The sequence below is a fragment of the Schistocerca cancellata genome, chromosome 11 (assembly GCF_023864275.1).
Source record: "Schistocerca cancellata isolate TAMUIC-IGC-003103 chromosome 11, iqSchCanc2.1, whole genome shotgun sequence".
Taxonomy (NCBI): Eukaryota; Metazoa; Arthropoda; class Insecta; order Orthoptera; family Acrididae; genus Schistocerca; species Schistocerca cancellata.
Genome location: NC_064636.1, coordinates 155,826,590 through 155,840,694, shown reverse-complemented (window position 1 = coordinate 155,840,694; position 14,105 = coordinate 155,826,590).

Below are 14,105 nucleotides of genomic sequence, written 5' to 3'. Positions count from 1 at the left end.
CCAAGATAGATACGAAACCCACACCTACTACAGTAGTACAAGTTTATATGCCAACTACACTCCCGGAAATGGAAAAAAGAACACATTGACACCGGTGTGTCAGACCCACCATACTTGCTCCGGACACTGCGAGAGGGCTGTACAAGCAATGATCACACGCACGGCACAGCAGACACACCAGAAACCGCGATGTTGGCCGTCGAATGGCGCTAGCTGCACAGCATTTGTGCACCGCCGCCGTCAGTGTCAGCCAGTTTGCCGTGGCATACGGAGCTCCATCGCAGTCTTTAACACTGGTAGCATGCCGCGACAGCTTGGACGTGAACCGTATGTGCAGTTGACGGACTTTGAGCGAGGGCGTATAATGGGCATGCGGGAGGCCGGGTGGATGTACCGCCGAATTGCTCAACACGTCGGGCGTGAGGTCTCCACAGTACATCGATGTTGTTGCCAGTGGTCGGCGGAAGGTGCACGTGCCCGTCGACCTGGGACCGGACCGCAGCGACGCACGGATGCACGCCAAGACCGTAGGATCCTACGCAGTGCCGTAGGGGACCGCACCGCCACTTCCTAGCAAATTAGGGACACTGTTGCTCCTGGGGTATCAGCGAGGACCATTCGCAACCGTCTCCATGAAGCTGGGCTATGGTCCCGCACACCGTTAGGCCATCTTCCGCTCACGCCCCAACATCGTGCAGCCCGCCTCCAGTGGTGTCGCGACAGGCGTGAATGGAGGGGCGAATGGAGACGTGTCGTCTTCAGCGATGAGAGTTGCTTCTGCCTTGGTGCCAATGATGGTCGTATGTGTGTTTGGCGCCGTGCAGGTGAGCGCCACAATCAGGACTGCATACGACCGAGGCACACAGGGCAAACGCCCGGCATCATGTTGTGGAGAGCGATCTCCTACACTGGCCGTACACCACTGGTGATCGTCGAGGGGACACTGAATAGTGCACGGTACATCCAAACCGTCATCGAACCCATCGTTCTACCATTCCTAGACCGGCAAGGGAACTTGCTGTTCCAACAGGACAATGCACATCCGCATGTATCCCGTGCCATCCAACGTGCTCTAGAAGGTGTAAGTCAACTACCCTGGCCAGCAAGATCTCCGGATCTGTTCCCCATTGAGCATGTTTGGGACTGGATGAAGCGTCGTCTCACGTGGTCTGCACGTCCAGCACAAACGCTGGTCCAGCTGAGGCGCCAGGTGGAAATGGCATGGCAAGCTGTCCCACAGGACTACATCCAGCATCTCTACGATCGTCTCCATGGGAGAATAGCAGCCTGCATTGCTGCGAAAGGTGGATATACACTGTACTAGTGCCAACATTGTGCATGCTCTGTTGCCTGTGTCTATGTGCCTGTGGTTCTGTCAGTGTGATCATGTGATGTATGTGACCCCAGGAATGTGTCAATAAAGTTTCCCCTTCCTGGGACAATGAATTCACGGTGTTCTTATTTCAATTTCCAGGAGTGTAGCTCTGCAGATGACGAAGAAATTGAAGAAATGTATGATGAAATAAAAGAAATTATTCAGATAGTGAAGGGAGACGAAAATTTAATAGTCATGGGTGCCTGGAATTCGAGTGTAGGAAAAGGGAGAGAAGGAAACGTAGTAGGTGAATATGGATTGAGGCTAAGACATGAAAGAGGAAGCTGCCTGGTAGAATTTTGCACAGAGCATAACTTAATCATAGCTAATACTTTGTTCAAGAATCATGAAAGAAGGTTGTATACATCGAAAAACCCTTGAGATACTAAAAGGTTTCAGATAGATTATATAATGGTAAGACAGAGACTTAGGAACCAAGTTTTAAATTGTAAGACATTTCCAGAGGCAGATGTGGAGACTGACCACAATCTATTGGTTAGGAACTGTAGATTAAAACTGAAGAAACTGCAAAAAGGTGAGAATTTAAGGAGATGGGACCTGGAAAAACTGAAAGAACCAGAGTTTGTACAGAGTTTCAGAGAGAGCATAAGGAAACAATTCACAGGAACGGGGGAAATAAAAACAGTATAAGAGGAATGGGTAGCTTTCAGGGATGAAATAGTGAAGGCAGCAGAGGATCAAGTAGGTAAAAAGACGAGGGCTAGTAGAAATCCTTGGGTAACAGAAGAGATACTGAATTTAATTGATGAAAGGAGAAAATACAAAAATGCAGTAAATGAAGCAGGCAAAAAGGAATACAAACGTCTCAAAAATGAGATCGACAGGAAGTGCAAAATGGGTAAGCAGGGATGGCTGGCGGACAAATGTAAGGATGTAGAGGCTTATCTCACGAGGGGTGAGATAGATACTGCCTACAGGAAAATTAAAGAGACCTTTGGAGAAAAGAGAACCACTTGTATGAATATCAAGAGCTCAGATGAAAACCCAGTTCTAAGCAAAGAAGGGAAAGCAGAAAGGTGGAAGGAGTATATAGAGGGTCTATACAGGGGCGATGTTCTTGAGGACAATATTATGGAAATGGAAGAGGATGTAGATGAAGATGAAATGGGAGTTGCCATACTGTGTGAAGAGTTTGACAGAGCACTGAAAGACCTGAGTCAAAACAAGGCCCCCGGAGTAGACAACATTCCATTGGAACTACTGACGGCCTTGGGAGAGCCAGTCCTGTCAAAACTCTACCATCTGGTGAGCAAGATATATGAAACAGGCGAAATACCCTCAGACTTCAAGAAGAATATAATAATTCCAATCCCAAATAAAGCAGGTGTTGACAGATGTGAAAATTACCGAACAATCAGTTTAATAAGCCACAGCTGCAAAATACTAACACGAATTCTTTACAGACGAATGGAAAAACTAGTAGAAGCCGACCTCGGGGAAGATCAGTTTGGATTCCGTAGAAATACTGGAACACGTGAGGTAATACTGACCTTACGACTTATCTTTGAAGAAAGATTAAGGAAAGGCAAACCTACGTTTCTAGTATTTGTAGACTTAGAGAAAGCTTTTGACAATGTTGACTGGAACACTCCCTTTCAAATTCTAAAGGTGGCAGGGGCAAAATACAGGGAGCGAAAGGCTATTTACAATTTGTACAGAAACCAGATGGCAGTTATAAGAGTCGAGGGACATGAAAGGGAAGCAGCGGTTGGGAAGGGTGTAAGACAGGGTTGTAGCCTCTCCCCGATGTTATTCAATCTGTATATTGAGCAAGCAGTAAAGGAAACAAAAGAAAAATTTGGAGTAGGTATTAAAATCCATGGAGAAGAAATAAAAACTTTGAGGTTCGCCGATGACATTGTAATTCTGTCAGAGACAGCAAAGGACTTGGAAGAGCAGTTGAACGGAATGGATGGTGTCTTGAAGGGAGGATATAAGATGAACATCAACAAAAGCAAAATGAGGATAATGGAATGTAGTCGAATTAAGTCGGGTGATGTTGAGAGTATTAGATTAGGATATGAGACACTTAAAGTAGTAAAGGAGTTTTGCTATTTGGGGAGCAAAATAACTGATGATGGTCGAAGTAGATAGGATATAAAATGTAGACTTGAAATGGAAAGGAAAGCGTTCCTGAAGAAGAGAAATTTGTTAACATCAAGTATAGATTTAAGCGTCAGGAAGTCATTTCTGAAAGTATTTGTATGGAGTGTAGCCATGTATGGAAGCGAAACATGGACGGTAAATAGTTTGGACAAGAAGAGAATAGAAGCTTTCGAAATGTGGTGCTACAGAAGAATGCTGAAGATTAAATGGGTAGATCACGTAACTAATGAGGAAGTATTGAATAGGATTGGGGAGAAGAGAAGTTTGTGGCACAACTTGACCAGAAGAAGGGATCGGTTGGCAGGACATGTTCTGAGGCATCAAGGGATCACCAATTTAGTGTTGGAGGGCAGCGTGGAGGGTAAAAATCGTAGGGGGAGACCAAGAGATGAATACACTAAGCAGATTCAGAAAGATGTAGGTTGCAGTAGGTACTGAGAGATGAAGAAGCTTGCACAGGATAGAGTAGCATGGAGAGCTGCATCAAACCAGTCTCAGGACTGAAGACCACAACAACAACAACGTTGTTCATTGAACAACAGATAAGTTTCCTCACTCAGTTTGGGCATTAGGTTAAAAGTTCAGCCAGTTGCTGTTGTAAATTCCAGGGGAGACATGTTCTTCAGTACTTTTTTAACAGGTGTCCAGGCAAGATCCTTTGCAACTTTATTAAACAAGATCCTTTGTCCTGGTAGGTGTAAAATGAAACATGCACATACTGATTTTTACAATCAGTATTAACTACTTCACCAATCCATCATTGTTCACCATATAACCATGCCACTATGTCCTTATTTTTAAGTGTCAGTGGTACATCTTTTGCACACTGGGGAAGTTCACTATCATGGAATGTTGATGTGATCTTACACTTCAGCAAGTTATTTGACTGAAGTATGAAACAATGAAAAGATCAGGTGCCTTTAATCTTCTGACAAGTTTTGAATCTTTCCTCCAAGATATTGGTGTAGAGTTCTTGTATTTCCTCACATTTTAAAAACATTGGTAAATCTTTTACCTCTGCTTTACATGATTTAAACATTTCTTGAGGTGTCAAGATTTGGTTCTCTTAGGTCTACTGCAGTCTAGATTTTGTGACAACTTGTTTTGTTGCACCCCCGACTCAATCACATGCATTTTTCCTGAAGCATAATGCAAAAATGTGCCGTTCTGTATCAAATCCATGTCCTTCTCCTGCAAAGGAGATGTTAATAATTCTTTTGTTTTGTTTTTATATTGACTTGCAGCACCATCAGAGAAGTAGATCAGTTTGTTTATGGAAGTTCTGTCCTGTTTTATTTAGTTTGTTAATTGCAGTTGAAAAGCATGCACTGCTGTAGCATTGTGCTCAGGGTAATCACTTATGACACAAAAACTGTGATTTTATTTTGATCTTTATAATAGAACACAAATGGATGAATTGTGGGTTCTTTGTTTATCCAGTTGTACTCTTGTACTTCATCTTGAACAATAAAGGAATTGTTTTCTGAAAAGTCGGCAAGAACTAAGCACTCAGCTGCCAAGATTTGCTTTTTGTCTTTCAGAAATTTGTCCTCAACTTTGGCAATAAAATGGTGTAATTCAGGTTTTCAAGGTTTGCTGGTTAACACTCCAAAAAACTCTTTGTGTGGTTTTGTAATTGTCACCATTTCCATTCTGTCTTTATCACCCATTGTTTATAATGTATATTTTCAGGCATCAAATCATCTTCTGATGCTTCACACACGTCAAGAAAAGCTTGTTTGCCTGGACAGTCTCGATATTTTCCCATGATAATACAATTGTAACAGTTAATATTGAAAATGAGAACTTCCAAAAAGTCTTTATAGTCAACTCTTTAAGATTAGCGCCATCTATCATGAACTTTGCATTCTGATGATACAAACAAATTCAAACATTATGGGTATTAGATATTGACTCTAATTAGTCTTCTGTGAGATTATAAAGTTGACCTTTTAATCAAATACGCAGTACACCATATTGCCAGGATCACACATTTTTAGAGACCATTGATTCAACGGTGTACATAACGAAGATCAAGGAGAAAACATAAACTACCATACATATAACACATCAAAGAGTAAAATATGAATGTTCCCAACACCCCCACAAGTTCTCGAGATGTCAATTCGTGAACTCTGAAAGTTTACCTTTAGGCAGTGCCTTTGTCAAAAAATCAGCTTTCTGCTTATCGGTACTTATAGGTTTCACACTGAATTTTCCTGTTTTAATTAAATGATGAATATAGTGGTGCCTCACGTCAATGTGTTTTGTTCGAGCGTGATGCACACCATTGTGACTCAGTGCAATGGCACCTCTATTGTCACAGCATACACTTACTGGTTTTTCACTATGCGAAACACACAATTCACGAAGCAATCCTTGAAGGTATACCGATTCTTGCGCTGCTGCTGATAGAGCCATATACTCAGCTTCTGTAGTTGATAGAGCGACGGTTTGTGGTCGTTTTGAAGTCCAGGAAACTGCTGTCACATCACACAAACCTTCAGTTTCAGTTGTTCCACTTTTTCAGAAAGTTATTCCTACATTGACTGTGCCTTTAATGTATCGCATAATTCGTTTGACCGCTTCCCAGTGGATTTTCCGATAATTAGAATTGAATCTACTTAGAACCCCCGCAGCATATGCAATGTCCAGTCTTGTGCTTTGATCTAAATACAGTAGTGATACTACGGCTTGCTGATAAAGAATGCGATGTAACACAAGGTTTTCCTCATCTCTCAATTCACATTTTTGCAGCTTTGAGCCAGGTTCAAATGGATATGCAACCTGATTACAATGTTCCATACCAAATTTCTTGAGTATGTTTGCTGCGTATTTGCTTTGATCAATACTAATCGTCCCATGTTTCCTGTTACATTTTATTCTCATGCCAAGATACCAACTAAGTTCACCAAGATCTCTCATCTTAAACTGATTCATTAGTCCTTTCTTCAAGTCTTTCTTCCACCTATTATTTGTATTAGAGAAAATGATCAAGTCGTTTACATAAACAGCTATAATGAGTATATTTTGTTTCTCAATTCTGAAGTAAATGCAAGAATCATATTCTGACTGCTTTAGGTTCATTTTATGTAATGTCACATCTAATTTCATATTCCAAACTCGTGACACCTGTTTTAGACCATAAATTGCCTTCGTCAGCTTGCAAACCTTCATCTCCCCCCCCCCCCCTTCTTCACGTAGCCTTCAGGTTGACGAATGTGAACTTCTTCATTGAGATCACCATATAGGGACGCAGTTTGAACATCCATATGTTCAATGTCAAGATCAAATTCAGCTGATAAAGCTAACAGGATGCGAAGTGAAGAATGACAAACACCAGGCGAGAACATTTCATGAAAGTCTATTTCTTGTATTTGCGATTAACCTTTCGCTACAAAACGAGCCTTATAACGTTCAATTTCGCCATTTGACATTTCTTTCACCTTGAACACCCATTTCGAATTAATTTCCTTCCTGCCTGGTGGTAAATCAGTCAAAATCCATGTTTCATTTTCAAGTAAAGACTTATATTCATTATCTAAGGCTTCCTTCCATTTTTCACAGTCACCACAATTCATTGCTTCTTCATACGAATTTGGTTCAGAAATACAAGGAAGACAAGCAAAATCATCATTAAAATATTTAGTATTTGGTTTTCTTTCACGTGATGATTTTCTAATTTCAGGTCGCGTTTCTGGCTATGCAACTTCCGTGCGACTATGTACGTTGCTATTTACTGTTTTCTCAGTGTCACTTTGTGTTAATTCAAGATAAACTGCATTTCTGTCAACTTCAGCAGGTTGTGTCAGTTCAGTTGCCCCTTCAGTGATGTTAGTTGCTGGCGCTAGTTGATGACTGTCCATACGATTATCGTCAATTGGGTTACTGTTTGGATTACTGTTTCCACAAGTGCACTTTGAGTTTTCGACGACTTGCATATCACGGGCTTTCACAATTGTCTTTGGTGAATTTGGATCAGACGATATGCTTTAGAATCTTCGCAATATCCAACAGAGATAAGTTCCTTAGATTTGTCTTCTAATTTCGTCCTTTTTTTCTTTTGGTATATGTACCAATGCTCCAAATGCTCGACGTCCAAAGATTCGTAAATGACTCAAATTTATCCGACGACACCACTCCATAATTCCTCAGGAGTGACATTCTTAGCAGCTTTTGTTGGAGATCCATTCTTCAAATAAATTGCTATGTTTACAGGTTCAGCCCAAAATTGTCTACTTAGACCTGCAACTGTTAACATTGATCTTGCTTTTTCAATGATTGTCCGATTTAAGCGTTCTGCAACACCATTCTGTTCTGGCGTGAAAGGAGTTGTTGTTTCATGTTGAATTCCATTCGTCTTTAAAAATAACTTCATGCGCCGATTGATGAACTCTTTTCCATTGTCTGTTCGAAGTATTCTGATTTTTCGACCAGTTTCATTTTCTACTCGTGCTTTGAATTCGATGAATGTGTCACTGTTGTTGATTTTAACATATAACCAAAATATTTTCTTGACAGATCATCCGTAAAAGTGAGAAGATATCATGATTCTCCCCACTAAGCCATGCTCATTGGTTCACAAACATAAGAATGCACAATGTCAAGTAGATCTTTTACACTTCTACCTGATGTTATAGGAAAAGGTTGTTACCTTTTATGCGGAGAATACACGGATCTAAATTAACGTGAGACCAGTTCAGTCCATCAGCCTTTTTTTTTTTTTTTAATAATAATAAATGCATGCTTACACGATTCAAATGTCCCAGTCTTCCATGCCACAATTCATAATTGTCAGTTTCTACAACATTTGTGTAATGATGCACTTCATCTAATCGATACATACCATTTATTTGAGTTGCTGTTGCTACTGGTGTTCCACAAACAATTACATCACTTATATTGTATACAACGCACTGCGCATTGTCAAAAAATACACACAATACACGTCTTGTCATCTTACTAACCGACCGTAGGTTGTATGCAAGGCTTGGAACATACGCAACATCATTAGCAGTTATCTGTTTATTCTTGTCGTCACAAGTAACTCGAAGATGAACATCGCCTTCTCCAATAGCCTGAAGATTGCTATTATCTGCTACTGTCACTGTAGCAGCTGTGGTCAATCGGAAAGTGCTGAACGAGTCTCTTCGATTCGTCATGTGTCGTGAATACCCGAATCCACATACTAGTCATCACTATGATACGAAGATGCAGCTAGAGCCGTTAACACAGTTTCGTTTTCAGTATTCATTGCATTCGCAGAATTTGAAAATTTATTTGGTTTCTTCTTTGTTCTACAACCATTCGCCTTGTGACCAGGTTTCTGACAATAACACTGAAAAGGCTTGATATTTCGAACATCACGTTGGATTTTCGTCTTCTGGTGTTTACTGTCCTGCTTACTAGCTACCAGCGCCGAATCTGTGGTCTCATTTGTGGATGCAATTTGACGTTTCGTCGATTCTTGAATTAATTGCTGACTTACTAAATCACTAGTAATCTTGACACCCGAATTCTCAATTGCCATAATCAAGGGTTGGAAATCTGCTGGGAGTACACTTAGCATAATTGCAGCTACGAAATCATCGTCCATTTTCTTACCAATGCTTCGAATTTGTTGAGAAAGTGACATAATTTTCGACAAATACGCCTCCATACGCGTCTGGCCATCCTGATTTAGGTTTTCCGTGATTTCCCTAAATCGCTCCAGGCAAATGCCGGGATGGTTCCTTTGAAAGGGCACGGCCGAATTCCCGCCCCATCCTTACTTAATCCGATGAGACCGATGACCTCGCAGTTTGGTCGCTTCCCCCGAAACAACAACAACAATGCCTCCATATTTTTCTCAGAAGCTAATCGTACATTCATTGAGCATTGTAATAGCCCAATATAACTAGATAAACTCTTATTTTCAAATGCAAATTGTAAATTATGCCATGTTTTTTTAGCAGTCGTTGCTCCACGAAATTTTGGATACACAGATCAATTTACAGATAAACATAATTTTGATAATACTTTCTGTACATTCTTGTCATCTTCCTCAGTGCCAGCAATTGTTTCCCATAGTCCCTCATGTTTCAGGTACATTTCCAATGTGAATATCCAGTCATTGTAGTTTGTCATACTGGTAAACTTTTCAAAACTAAACAGTGATTGTCCACCCAAAGCCATCTTGAATACGTTCAGATAGTTAAACAAATAAATCTTGAAAGTTTCTAAGCAAAAAAATACGATAGCAACACGTTGAACACACGCGAAAATTATGAACCTTGATTTATCAGTTTATTCCTTTGGTATGGAAAGTTCACTAATCTCTCTTGGGCCCATAACCCATTATATATTGATTCTAATTAGTACTGTGTGAGATTATGAGGTTGACCTTTTAATCAAATACGCAATACACCATATTGCCAGGAACATACATTTTTAGAGACCATTTATTCAACATTGTACATAACTAAGATCAAGGAGAAAACATAAACTGCCATACATATAACACATCAAAGAGTAAAATATGAATGTTCCCAATAATGGGAGCCAGATGCCCCTCCAACAATACACCATTTTGATCTCAACTCAATATTTCGACCTTCCAATTTTAATGTCAGGATGTTCTTTTTTGAGTTCAGTGAGTAGTTAATTTAAATTACACAATATCAAGCTTTTTTTATATCTGAACCTTAGTACCATTTTCTTTCACAGAAACAACCTTTTTTGCCATCCATCAAACAGTTGTTGTTGCTTCATTCATAAAATGTAATAGCGTTTTCAGTCATGTTTTCATCTATGGAATTATATGCATTTTTATTTTGTAATGCAGGTAAAATTCTGTGTTCTTTTATTAACTGCTGTGTTAATTTAACCAATTATTTTGACACATTAAATTCATTACTAACTTTCGCTCGACTCGAGGAATTTTGTAGTGAACTGATAATCTGAACTTGACCCTCTTTGTCTGAAATACAACACTTAGTTTTTAGCTTTTCTGTCAAATCATCATATTTGATCAGAGAATTCTTAGAACTTCAATCTGGTTTAGTGCAATATTTCTTTTGAAATCAAACTTCCAAATTCTTTGTGACAGTAATTGCCACATTCTCAGTTTTTACATTCAAAATGAAAGGTCTTTTTTCTTCACATAGTTTTCTAATTTTACTAGCAGGCAATACATAGGATTTCACAATCTCGATCCTTTTTTATAGTTACTGATAAGTCACAAAATTCTTTATCTAGACCATCACCATCCCTTTCTTTGTTAATAAAAAATATCTTAGAATAACATGTTGGACATAATGACTTCCCTGGTATTAAATTGATAAAACAGATTTTTTAAAAAAATAATTATCAGATGTTATTTCTCTCAGACCTTTTATTATGATTCTTAAAAGGGTCCAAGCAAGAATGGTCAAAAAGGTGATTTATGTAAGTATTTCATGGTACTTGCAGGTTGAGTTAACCTCTGAGCCAATTCGTAAGTAAAGCGACACTTTTTCTTCATCACTATAATCTTCAATTATTGTAATGTCTTTAGGAAACAATCCATACACACCTTTATGCCAAGCTTCATTAATAAGAACACCAATAGAACACTGAGACTCCACTGGTAAATGCCACACTTTAAGAGCTCATTGTTAACTAAGTTGAGTAAACAGATGATGGTCGAAGGGGAAGACAATGCACAGACTTGTACAGGCTCATCTGTGAGCTTGTACAGACTTTCAGATGCTGTCACCTAGCCTGGTGAAACTGTTTGCAGAGGATTCGGTGAAACTGTCTGCAGAGGATTGATTCAACAAGTAATCACTTATTTTAATTGTATGTGTTTTTCTTGTGTGTAAATTATTTAATTGATCTATTTTATTCCATTAGTTCTGATATTGCAGATCTTAAGAAACATATTTTTGACTCTTCATGTTCAATTTTTTTCCCTATTCCGTAAGTTTCCATTCAATCTCAAAGTTGAAATTTGTACTTAAGTTTGATATCATGAAGATCTATCAAGTGTGTAATTTACAGATTTTTATCTGGTCCCGTAACAAAGATATTGCTGGCCAAAGAATGAAAAAGTTCAAAATCCTTTTTTTTAATAGTGTATGTTTTATGTGTAAGCTTCTCACCATTGATACTCTATAAAAAGTAACAGTAATGTGTAATGCAATAGCAAAAAAATATTAAGGCTGAAGAAATTCCTCCTTTAGAGGAATACTGTTAAAAAATTGAGGTTTTTCATTTGTGACCAGTAGCTTTGAGATATTAAAAATTAAGGGATACATTGTGCTAAGTGATCACAGTTTTAATTTATAGTCCAGTGTGTGCTGAATTAAATGCTTCTTGTTTGAAAGGTCTGGGGAAACTCATTACAAAATAATTTTAAAAATCCTATAACACATGTTAATGCAAAAAGCCACTTACAGTGTGAAACAAAAATGGCCACAGTTTCCAATTGATAAAAAATCAAAAGAAATTAAAATTGTTTTGAGCGACTGAACATTAGGGAACTCACACAGTAAATATCAAATTTTTGAGATGGTCGAACAACCAATTATTTTTTCCTAGACCGCTTGGTATGGAATGACCCCATAAGGTGCCATTCAGTAAACCTTTTTGTTCATGCCCCAAGAATTGTTGTATTGTTTTGGGTCTAATAATTTTAGTATCAATTTCTCTTGAGTGCTTGGAGACCAGTACTTAGATTTAATAGTCTCCTGAAAATCATTCCACGACTTAGTCTTCTGAATGGGTGTTACCCCTTCTGCTGAATTTCCCACTAAGTAATCTAGTGTGAAGTCTACCTTTTTCAAGTCATCCCCCTTATTGAGTAGTGAACATCAGAATACACCTAAGAAATACATTAGTTGAACAAACCCCCCTCCTCCGAACGTCACCCCCAGTTTGCGGTTTAAATTTGGGAAATATGTTTTCACAAATTCATACTATTTCCTAGCTGTAAATCTTCAAAAAATTCTTTCAGTACTGCCAGACTTTGATGAAATTTTCTAATTTCTAGAGCTCATTTAGTTTCCTTTAACACATCCCAAATCTTTTCAGATTCATTTTTGTGATCAGTACTGCTTTCCACAAAAGTGGTTTTGATCTAGCGGATTACACCTCACATTCAACGAACATTTGCAATCTTTCCTCTAAGCTGGTTAAGGTAGACTGAGGACTCGACTGTTTCATGTTACAAGACTCTACGTGCTCTTTCATGTTTGAAATATCAGTTTGTACTGTATGAAAATGTGTATTTCCATCTGTGAAATAATGACAAAACTCATTACAAGCAATATTGTGCACTCATGATGGTAAGTTCTCCTCTAGTAAGTTAACTTTATAGTCTAAGTAATTATTCTGTTATTTTGTTTTGACAATTTAGACACAAAGTCAGATTTAATTTTGTCTCCCAGTTTTTAAGGGTCTTGTCTTCTAATAGTTCACTGTTATCATCTAGTAACTTTCTGAAATTTTGTACTTATTCTTTTTTATTATTACTCCTGCAATTTATGACATTCCTCCTGTTATCTCAGTGCAACACAACAAATAGGAGAAGTAATTGGTCACTTCTCACAGGATTTAGGTGAGAAGTTATGTTGTGTCGGATGTGTTGGCTATAACTAGCAACCAGAGTGCCAACATCTGCTCGGTGGCTATGAGTGTAATGAATATTGCACTGGGCATGTTCGACATGTAGTCTCATAGTCAACATATGTGCTGAGATGGTAGATGTTTTGTCCATCAGCTGTAAATAAGTCAGGCTGTCTTCTCTGTCACACCCACAAAATTTTCTTCTAAATCATAGTTGTGTTATATCTGTGTTGCATATCTGTAATGCATCCGTGCTGTTGTTATTCGTGGCTGCCAGTTTTCTACCCTCTATTGAAGTATTTTGTTCACGAATCATGTTATTGTGAACTTTTCAATAATATTTCCTCAGTATCCTTCATTAATTGTCAAAATATTTAGCCAGTGTAATGCGTCAAGTAATGTAACTTTGTTAATTCTCAGTTGCCACAGGCAACAAATGTTATCTTCTCAATATTTCTTGAAAATTGGTATACTTTCTTGCGAAACTTGGAATCTTTCCAGTATAACAGTTTCATCTCCCCTCATGGTTACCAAGTACGGTGTAAAATTTGAGAAATGGCTGTGGTAAAAGCTGTGGGTATGCATTACATAGCTTGAGTATTCCTTGAACACCATTTTAGATTGTTGTCTGTTACCTCATGCGTTTCTTCTTGATGAATTATTGTCTTGATAATTCATTCTAGCGGTCTGGATCCTTCAGGCCATGGCCATGCTCAAACATCCAATTCTTTTAGACTTTGTTCCATCTTGCTGGGAACACTAAGTGGAAGATAGCAATCCCTGCTCTGAGCCACAAAATGACTTAAAATGAACTCTCATTTCAACTCTTCTATAGTTTAAAGTGCATTACTTCTTCTTAACAGCCGCTCAAATAGGCTATGTGGTAACAGACATCAGTCATTAAAACACTTCGGATTTAAAAAGGCTGTACAGACAATCGGTGGTGCAGTAAAAACTAATTCATTTGGCATAATGAGGAAACTTGTGTTTTCGGTAAGGCGTGTGTTCCAGGCAGCCT